Below are 12844 nucleotides of genomic sequence, written 5' to 3'. Positions count from 1 at the left end.
TAGCTAGAAGACGCATTTTGTACGCCTAGTTCTAAGGACATAAGCCTACGGATGTATCCAATATATATTAGATGGGGTTGGGGTTTTTTACCCCTCCTAAAATAAATTTTAAAACTCGGTCAGAACTTATAATTTGATATTAAATAACTTAATTATGAATTTATAATTGTATATATATGCATTTAAAAAAGTCATCAAATCACGTTCCAAGACCTAAATATTTTCGTAATGTACGCCTTATGACACTTGATAACGTTCACGTGATTCAGATGAAGACAAAATGTGTCAAAAATATCTTAAATCGATATTGGGAAAGGGTTTAAGGGAATGATGTAAAGCACATGAGTAAACTGTGGTCACATAAAGAGATAATTCTAGTTTTTTATGTAATTATGCAAACATTTTCCGACTCATGCATGCCTCAAAGTATGGGAAGTTTAAATATTTTAAATATCGAAGGCTTTAAAAATATCCTATGTGGATAATATTTACACGTTTTTAATACTAACAAAAATTAGACTGCTTTAAATAGGTATTACGACATGCACGTTTATTTTTGACACATTTTGTCTTCAACTTCGGTTGAATTTTTCACAGTAATGAATGTTTGCTAATTGCTTTCTAAGAGAATGCAGTTTTTGCCGTTTTTTAAAAAATTTGACTTTTCCCTGTCACCATTTCGTCTAGCTAATCATGGATGTAACTGAATTATAGATTCTATCAATGGCTAAAATATTACAAAAAAACATCAAACAACTGAAAATAATGACCCGCGACAAAAGACGCCCCGAAAAGTTTCTTTTTTCAATTTTTAAAAACCGGGCGACACCTCGAAGGTGGCCGCATTATTGCGTTATTCAAAAAATTCTAGTTATTTTCGGAGACGTTTAAACGTCAGATTTAGTTGCTAGGCTGATGTAAGTAAAGTTTCACTTGGACAAACAATTCTTACGTTTAGTAATATAAAAATAGATAAATGGGCCTACACATATACTTGCATTATCTTTATAAAAAATCTTTTTCTGTTTCTGCTCAACTCATAACTCATGTTACTGGTGTGGGAGTACTGATAACCCGACGCCATGAAGGGAGACGTCAGTTGTTAATTATTACCTAAATCAGTAGACGTTTTGAATATAGACATATACATTCACTCGTTTCTTCTGCCTTGCATTAGTAATATGATCCACTGCTGCTATCTTCCAGGCTATTAATTATTACCTAAATCAGTAGACGTTTTGAATATAAAAATATACATTCAGTCGTTTCTTCTGCCTGGCATAAGTAATATGATCCACTGCTTCTATCTTCCAGTTTTGTAAATCAATATAATTTGTTTTTTCATTTTTCAGAATAACAAGTCAGCTGATTACAAAATGTGTTTCAGAGTACTTGGGTGACTGAACATGCTAAGTCCAGTGTACTTTCAATTGTCTCTCTACAATTCACTACAATCAGAACAACCATACTCCCTCAGGCTGCCTCAAAAATGCAGTCACCCTACGCCAAATTACATTATCCACATTTTGGATCAGTGTTCAAATACACGCACACTAAAGTAGCCTGCGAGAAGTTCACAGCTACCAGCTTAACGGACATCGTACCTATAAAAATTTTAGGGAGAAGGTATGTTGCTCAGAAATTTTCATCAAATTTGCCTGCACATTTCACAGACATTGCTTAGAACTTATTACTCTTATTATAAACAAACTGACAGGCAGAATAATCAAAATATAAAATATAAAAGAAAATGTATATGTTGATAAGATATTATTACCAACTTTGCGCATCACTATCAAAGGCCATCCCCTTTGAACAAGTTGACCATTGGTGACAACAAGAACGCCATCATGTGACTATACGTCAACAAAGGTATAAAAGCGCAAAATTTTAAAAGTGCGTTCACTCAACAGCGGACAGATCTAGAGCAACAGAACGGATGCCATGTGCTGCGCCCTGTATCAAGCACAAAGGACACGGGAGTCGACTCCCATTTCTTCGAATCTTCTGCTCATCCTACGTCAACGCATCGCTCTTCGACATATTGTTCCCTGCACACGCAGACGTCTAGACGGTGGATTCGGCGTTTCTCTTAGCTGGCCAGCTAAAATCTTCGCTTCTCCCCACGAGGAATCGTCGCTCGGTCATCTTCGCAGGATACTTCACCTTTTTGCTGTCGTGGGCTGGAGTCGTAGTGTCATTGCATATTCCCATGCTTTCCAGGTTTCTTTTTATTACAGGTCCAGGAAGCAGACTGCAAACTGGTGGGCGCCACCTGTGGGACTTCGACTACACTCCTTAAGGTATGTAATCTTTTTTTCTTTTGGGAAGGGGGGTTTGAGAAATGAAAGAAATCTAATCTCGTTTTTATTTCTGTTTACAGGACATAGAAGATGATGGGCGCCACCTGTGGGACTTCGACTACACTCCTTAAGGTATGTAATCTTTTTTCTTTTTGGAAGGGGAGTTGGAGAAATGAAAGAAATCTAATCTCGTTTTTATTTCTGTTTACAAGACATAGAAGATGATGGGCGCCACCTGTGGGACTTCGACTACACTCCTTAAGGTATGTAAACTTTTTTTCTTTTTGGAAGGGGAGTTTGAGAAGTGAAAGATATCTAATCTCGTTTTTATTTCTGTTTACAGGACATAGAAGGTGATGGGCGCCACCTGTGGGACTTCGACTACACTCCTTAAGGTATGTAATCTTTTTTCTTTTTGGAAGGGAAGTTTGAGAAATGAAAGAAATCTAATCTCGTTTTTATTTTTTGTTTACAGGACATAGAAGATGATGGGCGCCACCTGTGGGACTTCGACTACACTCCTTAAGGTATGTAATCTTTTTTCTTTTTGGAAGGGGAGTTTGAGAAATGAAAGAAATCTAATCTCGTTTTTATTTCTGTTTACAGGACATAGATGATGGGCGCCACCTGTGGGACTTCGACTACACTCCTTAAGGTATGTAATCTATTTTTCTTTTTGGAAGGGGAGTTTGAGAAATGAAAGATATCTAATCTCGTTTTTATTTCTGTTTACAGGACATAGAAGATGATGGGCGCCACCTGTGGGACTTCGACTACACTCCTTAAGGTATGTAATCTTTTTTTCTTTTTGGAAGGGGAGTTTGAGAAATGAAAGATATCTAATCTCGTTTTTATTTCTGTTTACAGGACATAGAAGATGATGGGCGCCACCTGTGGGACTTCGACTACACTCCTTAAGGTATGTAATCTTTTTTTCTTTTTGGAAGGGGAGTTTGAGAAGTGAAAGAAATCTAATCTCGTTTTTATTTCTGTTTACAGGACATAGAAGATGATGGGCGCCACCTGTGGGACTTCGACTACACTCCTTAAGGTATGTAATCTTTTTTTCTTTTTGGAAGGGAAGTTTGAGAAATGAAAGAAATCTAATCTCGTTTTTATTTCTGTTTACAGGACATAGAAGATGATGGGCGCCACCTGTGGGACTTCGACTACACTCCTTAAGGTATGTAATCTTTTTTTCTTTTTGGAAGGGAAGTTTGAGAAATGAAAGAAATCTAATCTCGTTTTTATTTCTGTTTACAGGACACAACTGCAAGGAGACAACCCACATCTACACTTGAGCTACTTCGACCATCCCTTGGAGCCAGCGAGTCCTGCCATGGTCTCTCTACGAGGTGGCTTCACTGGGGAAGCGTCCAGCGAGTCGTGCCATGGTCTGTCTACGAGGTGGCTTCACTGGGGAAGCGTCCAGCGAGTCCTGCCATGGCCTGTCTACGAGGTGGCTGCACAGGGGAAGCGTCCAGCGAGTCCTGCCATGGTCTGTCTACGAGGTGGCGGCACAGGGGAAGCGTCCAGCGAGTCCTGCCATGGTCTGTCTACGAGGTGGCTGCACTGGGGAAGCGTCCAGCGAGTCTTGTCATATGGTGTTTCAATGAGATGGAAGCCACTTAAAGGTAAGCCTGACTGCAGACTGCTGACATAGTATGAAAAGTCATAAATTCATTTTTCTTTCTGTTGACAGAACACAACTGCAAGGAGACGTCCCACATCTACACTTAAGCTACTTTGACCATTCCTTGGTGCCAGCGAGTCCTGCCATGGTCTGTCTCTTTGATGTGGCTGCACTGGGGAAGCGTCCAGCGAGTCCTGTCATGGCCTGTCTACGAGGTGGCTGCATTAAGGAAGCGTCCGGCGAGTCGTGCCATGGTCTATCTGCGAGGTGGCTGCACTGGGGAAGCGTCCAGCGAGTCCTGCCATGGTCTATCTGCGAGGTGGCTGCACTGGGGAAGCGTCCAGCGAGTCCTGCCATGGTCCGTCTACGAGGTGGCTGCACTGGGGAAGCGTCCAGCGAGTCCTGCCATGGTCTGTCTACGAGGTGGCTGCACTAGGAAGTGTCCAGCGAGTCCTGTCCAACGTTTCATGGCAACTGCAAGGAGAAGAGGGCCACGTGCACACTTCCGATACATCCCTCAATCCTTGGTGCCAGTGAGTCCTGCCACGGTCTGTTGAAGAGGCTGCATTGGAGAAGCGTCTGAAGCATATGGTGTTTCACTGAGGCGGAAAAACCTGCAAGGTAACCCGTGTTACTGGCGAGAACAATACACTAAAATTAATTTTTCAGCAGCAGTCTGTGCCATAAACTTTTCACCCTACTGGCCATTCAGTCCACCTTCTTTCCTAAAAACTAGATAGAGATGTCTGAATCTTGATTCACTGGTTCGAATACAAAGTTCAATAGGACTAGACTGGATTGCATTAATATTTGTATTAACAAGACCTTGACATTTTTCTCGAATCATGATGTAACAGTTACATTTAAAATAAATCTAAAGCTCTTCTTCATACTTATAGAAAAAATCTAACAGCCATGTCACCAAATTGACACATTCTGGAAATCTACCGATTCCAACAATTTTTCTGGCTGCAGACTGCTTTTGATATACAATTTTTGAAAACCAATCAAATTTTCCTTTCTATTTACAGAACTCAATTAGGGCAATTCCTGATAAAGACCCGCTTTTTTGAAAGAGGTGCAAGAAGAGGGTCACATTCAATCCTTGGTGCATGGTTGAGTCCTGCCATGGTCTGTATGTTAGGGGGCTGCATGGGGGAGCATCAGAAGCATATGGCGTTTCACAGAGATGGAAACCTATCAAGCCTTAAAAGGTACATATCACTCATGTTTTTGGGGGAAAACAAAACACTTAAGTGATTTTTCATACCTTGAAAAACTAAAAACCGTTAGCCACAATAATTTGACAGCTCACATTCAGAAGGCAATGTCTTTTACCCATGACCCACTCCTAGGATTAAGATATTTATGGTTAGTAGATTGGATTTGGGTGGGAGAAGTAAAGAGGGAAACTTTTGACTTATAATTTTTTATTTTGTAGTTGAGGCAGATAGCATTGGCGAGCGCCTGTCCTGATGACGGTCCATTTTAACAAGGTTAACAAGGCTAAAATGGAGAAAGCCATGTCAGCTATATCATATAGTGTTTCAAGAGCCCTTCAGTAGTTGTGATTAGAGAGTATTCAAGGTAAGTTATGGGACAGGATAAGGGTAAATGAACTAGATTGTCATTCATTGTATAGATAATACAAATCTTTTATCAGTGCAACTCCAACAAACTGAGCATTTTGTGCAAGGTCTTAGACAATTGTTTTAAGAATGTTTGGGACCTGTCACTCGGTGCAGGTATTTGTTTTCTATTTACAATTTACTCTAGCAAATTCAGTGCTCATTTTTCACAGGTAAAAAGCTCTTTTAATTTGTCACAGATGTGGAAAAACCTTATCATTCATACAAAATATTTTGACATGCCATTCGTCAACTTTCAGATCCTCAACAGTCTCAATATTCTGCAGGACGTTGTCAATGGTCCAGATCACTTGGAGCTACCGCCCCCACCACCCACCGCCACCAATGTGACTCCGGGGCGTGGTCACTGGTCCAGATTACTTGGAGCTACCGCCCCCACCACCCACCACCAACAATGTGACTCCGAGGCGTGGTCAGTGGTCCAGATTACTTGGAGCTACCGCCCCCACCACCCACCACCACCAATGTGACTCCAGGGCGTGGTTACTGGTCCAGATTACTTGGAGCTACCGCCCCCAACACCCACCACCAATGTGACTCCGGGACGTTGTCACTGGTCCAGAAATTGTATACTAGCAGCTACCACCCGCACCTCCAGTGCTGTGGTTGTGGTAATAAAAGGCCACCGTAGAAGTGAGTATTTATTTCCATCTCTCTATATTGTTCAGATTGTTAGGCATTTTCCTGGTTTATATGCCTCCCTTTACGCCTCTTGTTCTCCAGTCACTTTCTTTTTGTAGAATCTTGGCACTCTCAATCAATGTTTTTTTGTGATGGTTCGTTGTAGCAGAAGGCTACCTTGGGCTGTAGTGTATTTTTCCCTCTTCGGGTACCCTTTCTTATTCCTTCCCGTGTTCTTTAACTCTAACGTTCAACTTTCTCTTTGTCTCTCCCATAGAAATCCTTCACAAATTAAACACTTAATGGAATACTAGTACACTCCTCCCGCTGGATCTAGATTGTTCAGGCTTTACTTAAACTTGTCTTTGAGTAGAGTCGTTTAAATGCTGTTAGTGTTCCTTTTCCTTCGTTAAAACTAATTTGTGCAATACCCCATTGTGACATTAAGTCTGAAGGTCGCCAGTGGCATGTCAAAATATTTCGCTTGAATGTTTTTTCCAAGTTTGTGACAAAAGTGCTTTTTATATTTATTTCCCATCAAACTGCTGAAACTTTAAAAACACATTTCATATACAAATGGTTGACTTTTATTACATTTTGAAGTAATAATTTAAATTTGCAGGCTACCAAAAGTGGCGGATTCTAAAAATGAAGATTGCAACTACCAAACCTCCAGATGAAACACTTCTTCAGGATTGAGGGATCTTTATACAGATAACTTTGTAAGTTATTGGGGATCAACAACTTAAGAAAAGTGGTTCTGATTTTTTTAAGTATTATTATTGGTGTATTATGGCATTTCTTATTATTGACAGTGATCAAAAACTATATCCTATGTAAACAAACAGTAGAATTAGAAGTAGCACAGACAGTCAACAATTTAACATGGAGGCTAACATTACAATATTCAATATAGCAACATCTTTTCTTACTTTTTTGTCAAATGTTTGAAATAATCTATTTTTTGAAGACTGCTGTCTACTTACTCTAAAAAGTTGATATATATATTTCAATAAAGGAAGCATATTTCACTGTACATTTGGAAATAACGCTCTGATCATTTTAAGAACCAAGCTTTTCATTAATGTTAACGGTGTGTAAATACCAGTGATATACTTTCTTTGTTGCAGTTACTGCAAGCTTTCGATATAGCTTTTCATACTTTTGAGTAAAAGTTGGATTTCATTTGTAGGCTACGAATTGGAAGTTTTCCAATAATTACGCCTGCATGATGTCAGATAACGTCGACCCAAGACCAAATGTTGAACACTGGACAGCGTTAGCAAGGAGCCCTGTGGACACTTTCATGGATGCTCGGACATCCCACGAGTTTTGGTGTTGAAGGACACGGCTTGCTCTGCAAACAAATATAAAGAATGTGGAATGGTAATGAAGGCAATATACAGTACTGAATGTAGTGGGAATACAGTCTAATAATGTATCAGTCTTTTGGATGCTGAGAATATTTGGGGTTCATGGGTCACAAACATGTCAAGGTGAAATTGCATCAAATTTCATTTGTATTTTATGCCTTATGCAGTGAACCATTTTATTTCAATAACAGAAGAGAAAACTGAGGTTCAAGATAATTCTTCATTCCATACAAGATCAATTGAATAAGATGTGTGCTTCTGTAGGAAAAGTCTACCTCTACAGTTGCTATAATTATTATATTAATAAATTTGAATATAGAGTTGCTTTATCCACATTCTGAATGCAGATAGTTTTTTGCTCACAAAAACATTCCCACCACTTGTGGTCGTCTGTGTTTTGTTTCAATCTGAGATGGTCATTTTTCAAATTTGTGCTTTTGATGATGTGGAGTTGTTTGTCAGTATGGCATTTGAAAAGGTCTTAACCTGCACACTAACCTTACTAACAAACCCTCACATCTTTGTAAAATCTGACTTCATGTAAACGCTTTTACATGAAGAGATTTTACATTGATAGATTGTGCAAAATCTGTAATGAAATATTTTACGTGTGAGAAAATATATCATTATATTTTTTGTACAGTCTGCTCTTCTTGAGAGATGCTGTCATCTCTCAAGATAGAGATCACATTACTAATATTCAGATTTTCTCAAGTGTTATACTTGACAAATACATCCACTTCATCACATATGCACCTTTTCTCCGGATCAAAAAAATTCAGATTGAAATTTACATGGGCGGTCATACAGTGTAATGTGAGATTCGAAATATTTTGAAGCAAGCTTGCTTTATTCTGTACTTGTATCATGCAGGTAGTTGCGATTTCAGTGCAAATTTACATTTTAGAAACCTGGTATTTTAAGTCGAATTATATATCAAAGTTTAGTTGAAATCATTGATATTCCCGAGTTATAATCATATTACTTGAATCTGTTTGCATTCTATCATAAAGAGAACTATAATCAAGTTTTGAAAGATGCTTGCAGTTGTAAAATGATTAACTTTATTTATGGTTTTAATTCTCCAAGATAAAGTCAAAATGATTCTGTTTAATTGTTATGTCTCTTGTTAGTTTTTTATTGGCTTCAGTGCCTTTTTCTGTAAGAATTACTTTAATAAGTTTTTATGCTTCACCTCGTGTATAGTATATATAGAGAATAGTTAGTCAACACAAAGGTTATTCCGTCACACAATGCTGTCTAAAACGGGACGATTCTTGAACTGTACGCAGCGCCGTGCCAATAGAAACCGATTTCGTCATGTTATAAGGACCGAATTATCCATGCGTGGGCACTTTCCCGGCATTCCCCACGAAGGGTTTAGACGGGTTTTTCCCCACGGCCCGAGAGCATCTGGTACCAGTTTCCGACCACAAGACCTGCATTATCGGACTGTGTGCGTTCCGACGCTAGATGAAGACGATGGAAAATCTTAGAACTTTTGATAATACTGCTATGTATTAATTCGTTGCGTTTACATAGTTCATTACTGATTATTAGTCCTTTTTAAATCGACTGTAAATATTCAAAATTGTACATAATAGTTGAATAAAAAATATTCTATAATTTTCTTTCTTTCTTTTTTTTTTTTTTTTTTTGTAAAAAAAGTGGTCGTGTACAGATCGCTAAAAAAAAGTGAGACTTGCAAATAAATTTAAATGGACTCGCATGTATGCTCGTTTAATCATTAGTAGAAATTATCCTCTTTCGCCTCTCACTTAAACTTTTACAATCTCGTCACTATTTCTGTCACTCCAATTTCTTCCATAAAACTAGCCGATGTCCAGGTAATGAGTTGAATTTTGGTTTTTGGATACAAAGCTGTGGTGCTGCGTTACTTTGCTCTCCCGGGCCCCGTAACTCGAAAGCAGCGCGCATTGCGACCGAGCGCAAGCGTCTCGATTCCATTATATTACTTGCCCATGCTCGCCCCATGTAATACACTGTAGCCTCTATGTGATATCGCCGTTCGCAATTAGCCTTTTTCATCTTTTCCGGAAATGGAAATTGCATTGTGGGTAGGGGAGCCCTGCTACGTCGAAACACTTACAGCGGTGCTAAAAACCATGGCTGGGTTTACGTGCTTTTTGTCCCGCTACTACAATAACAGTAAGCGAGATCGACACATGAGGTTTAATAAGTTCCCAACAAACCCGTTAGAATGAAAAATATGGTAGAAAGAAAGGAAAATATAGCAGGTTTGGATCAAAAGCAGGGCACCGCGTTTGCGCTGAACATTTCGAAGGCGGGAAGAAAAACTATAATATTAGGAGATCAACGGTGCTTTATAAAAAACAGAAATGCTTAGTTAAACAACGGATATAACGAACTATCGGCAAATAGAACTCGGGGGTAAAAAATGCGAGAAAAAAAACATTATAAAGATTTGAAGAAAAAATCGAAGAATAGGCCGGGGCCTAAAAATTAAGAAAAGACTTCAAGCATGAGATTATGGAAAAAGAAAGTAAAAGCTGTGAAGTTTTACACGGGGATTCTACTTACAAAAAATTCAAGAACTTTCACGACTTTTTGTGTAACAACAAAGAGAAGGTTTGAAAAGTTTTGTATGTAATATCCTTTTTGTGTGTGTTTTATTGATAAGTGATCATTTTAAATGTTGTAGGCCCATCACAGGTTTTAGTCTCTAATAACCCTTAGCAGGGTGGGTTCTATTTTTTTTAACGTGAGACGTTAATAAAATTTTTATTATTATGTATTCAGTCCCGTATACGTATTACTGATTTGTACAAACGGGGCTCATATTATCAAAATCAACAGAGACATACGAAGAAGAAAGTACATCGGCTCTTGTTGAACGCGTTATCGGCGAAATAAAAAGTTATTTATTTCTGAACTCAATGACAAGAGAATTGGAAAATACAAAAAATGCAGAAAAGCCTTTCTGTAAGCTACACGTACATGATACATGTATGGTAAAGACAAAATGGATAATAAACATAATCCAACAACGTATTTGTAAAGAAATACAAATATGCTTAGTATTAAAGTAGGCCTACGTATATTTAACTGTCTTAGATAGTTGAAAAGTATGAAATGTGTGGGAAACACTTTATTTGAATGATTTAATTGTCTGTGATTGAAAACGATGAAAATACGCATGAAAACATGTAAAAATCAAATAATTTGGCCTCTTGCTATAATTTTGTTTTTGTTTCAGTTTGACAAAATTTTCATACTTGTCAGACCGAAAGACTGACATTTTTTACCTGTCGTAAATTTTGTACATATACTAGAGTAAGACACGGTAAACTTTAATTATCGTCTGGGAAAGAGTCGAGAATTCCTGTCTCACCCATTTAACACTTAAAAGGTTTTAATTACAGAGGAAAGGTCGTAGTTGTGGCCGCCCGCCTTACCGAACAATTGAACAAGTAACACCTGATGCCTCATCAGGTACCAAACGATTTAATCAGTTCACCGACGAACGATCTGCGTGTCAGTTTTACCTGTATACACAGTAGCTACGAGTCAAACAATGCAGGAAATCTTTTCATTTTATCACTTTAAAAATCTATTAAGATATCCTTCAAACAAGACATAAAAATCGTAATGAATTGACACTGCCGGTACATGAGGTGATATCGCCACAGCTTGCATATATACATGTACAAAATTGTGAAGACGTAGGTCTGCGCACCTGTCCACACTCTTGAAAGCTGTGTACGAGTCTACTGGCTATTTTGATTTTATATATAAAAAAATAACGAGTCTCTTTCGCATATCTTTATTATCGGAAGCATTTAAAAGAACTCCGAACTCTGACATTTTTTACCTGTCGTAAATTTTGTACATATACTAGAGTAAGACACGGTAAACTTTAATTATCGTCTGGGAAAGAGTCGAGAATTCCTGTCTCACCCATTTAACACTTAAAAGGTTTTAATTACAGAGGAAAGGTCGTAGTTGTGGCCGCCCGCCTTACCGAACAATTGAACAAGTAACACCTGATGCCTCATCAGGTACCAAACGATTTAATCAGTTCACCGACGAACGATCTGCGTGTCAGTTTTACCTGTATACACAGTAGCTACGAGTCAAACAATGCAGGAAATCTTTTCATTTTATCACTTTAAAAATCTATTAAGATATCCTTCAAACAAGACATAAAAATCGTAATGAATTGACACTGCCGGTACATGAGGTGATATCGCCACAGCTTGCATATATACATGTACAAAATTGTGAAGACGTAGGTCTGCGCACCTGTCCACACTCTTGAAAGCTGTGTACGAGTCTACTGGCTATTTTGATTTTATATATAAAAAAATAACGAGTCTTTTTCGCATATCTTTATTATCGGAAGCATTTAAAAGAACTCCGAAGCTTTTGTTCGTCATCACTATTGAAAGTACAGCCAAGGCTCGAACGCTTAGGTGAAGTCTAGTTGTAAAGCGCATCGTATCTAAACTGAGAAAGAAAATATTTAATTGCTTGATTCTCCGTCCAAATAGCTGTTTCTTGCCTACAGTTTACGCATTTCTGTGCTTCAGCCACCTTTTTAGTTTGACAGAAATCAATGCACGCTTCATACGACCTTTTTATACGCGCACCTTGTACATCATCTACACCTAGCATAGCCATGCTGGAAACAGCAGAGGACCACTATGACCCCTGTGGCGCGCGGTTCCTGTCATGCGCACTTCGTATTTCCGCAAAAGATGAAAGAGGTTAATACGCATCTGCATTTAAGTTACGGAGCCCCAGGAATAACTCGAGCCGTTACCTAGACTTTCCTGAGTCAAATTAGAGAAGTAACTATCTTACTTAAATAAATCCCACTGTAGATTTAAGAACCCAACACCTCTTAATGTTAACGAAGGGGTACATTGTGTATAAATGTATATGTTCTTGACTATAACACAAGTAAAACGAGAAAAAAACTAGTTTTTTCCCATTCCTGTGCCATTGTTATCCTTATCTACTGGCACTATTCTTTTTTTCTTTCTTTTTTTTTTTTTTTTTTTTTTTTTTTTTTTTTTTCCTGTGGGAATTGAGGCCCAATTTTTTATATAAATGCATATAGCAAGCAAAACTAGACAAAACCAAGATTTTTTCCATCCTTGTGCCATTATTGTCCTTATCTACTGGCACTATTTTATATTTGCTGAGGGAATTAAGGCCCAATTCTTTTATTCTTAAGAACACCTCACTCCCATCCCTGTAGCATAATACTTGCCGATTGCA

The 12844-nt window shown here is 38.3% G+C and overlaps 1 long non-coding RNA gene across 4 annotated transcripts; it reads left to right on the top strand.

Moving 5' to 3' along the window:
• Positions 1–1031: 1031 nt before the first annotated feature.
• Positions 1032–9209, top strand: LOC147764334 (uncharacterized). Of its 4 annotated transcripts, XR_015331862.1 has the most exons (9): positions 1032–1626; positions 2241–2303; positions 2384–2566; positions 2647–4557; positions 4968–5150; positions 5378–5523; positions 5825–6218; positions 6829–6928; positions 7399–9209. It is a non-coding gene; the product is annotated as an uncharacterized LOC147764334 (long non-coding RNA). The 4 variants fall into 4 exon arrangements; XR_015331860.1 differs by lacking the exon at positions 1032–1626 and having other exon boundaries at positions 1633–2303; XR_015331861.1 differs by lacking the exons at positions 1032–1626; positions 2384–2566 and having other exon boundaries at positions 1633–2303; positions 2699–4557.
• The last annotated feature ends 3635 nt before the right edge of the window (positions 9210–12844 follow it).

This window comes from Lingula anatina, chromosome 1, assembly GCF_051362555.1.
Source record: "Lingula anatina isolate TDL-2025a chromosome 1, LinAna3.0, whole genome shotgun sequence".
Lineage (NCBI taxonomy): Eukaryota > Metazoa > Brachiopoda > Lingulata > Lingulida > Lingulidae > Lingula > Lingula anatina.
The sequence above is the reverse complement of the archived record's forward strand: the minus strand, read 5'-3'. Positions and strand labels throughout refer to the sequence as shown.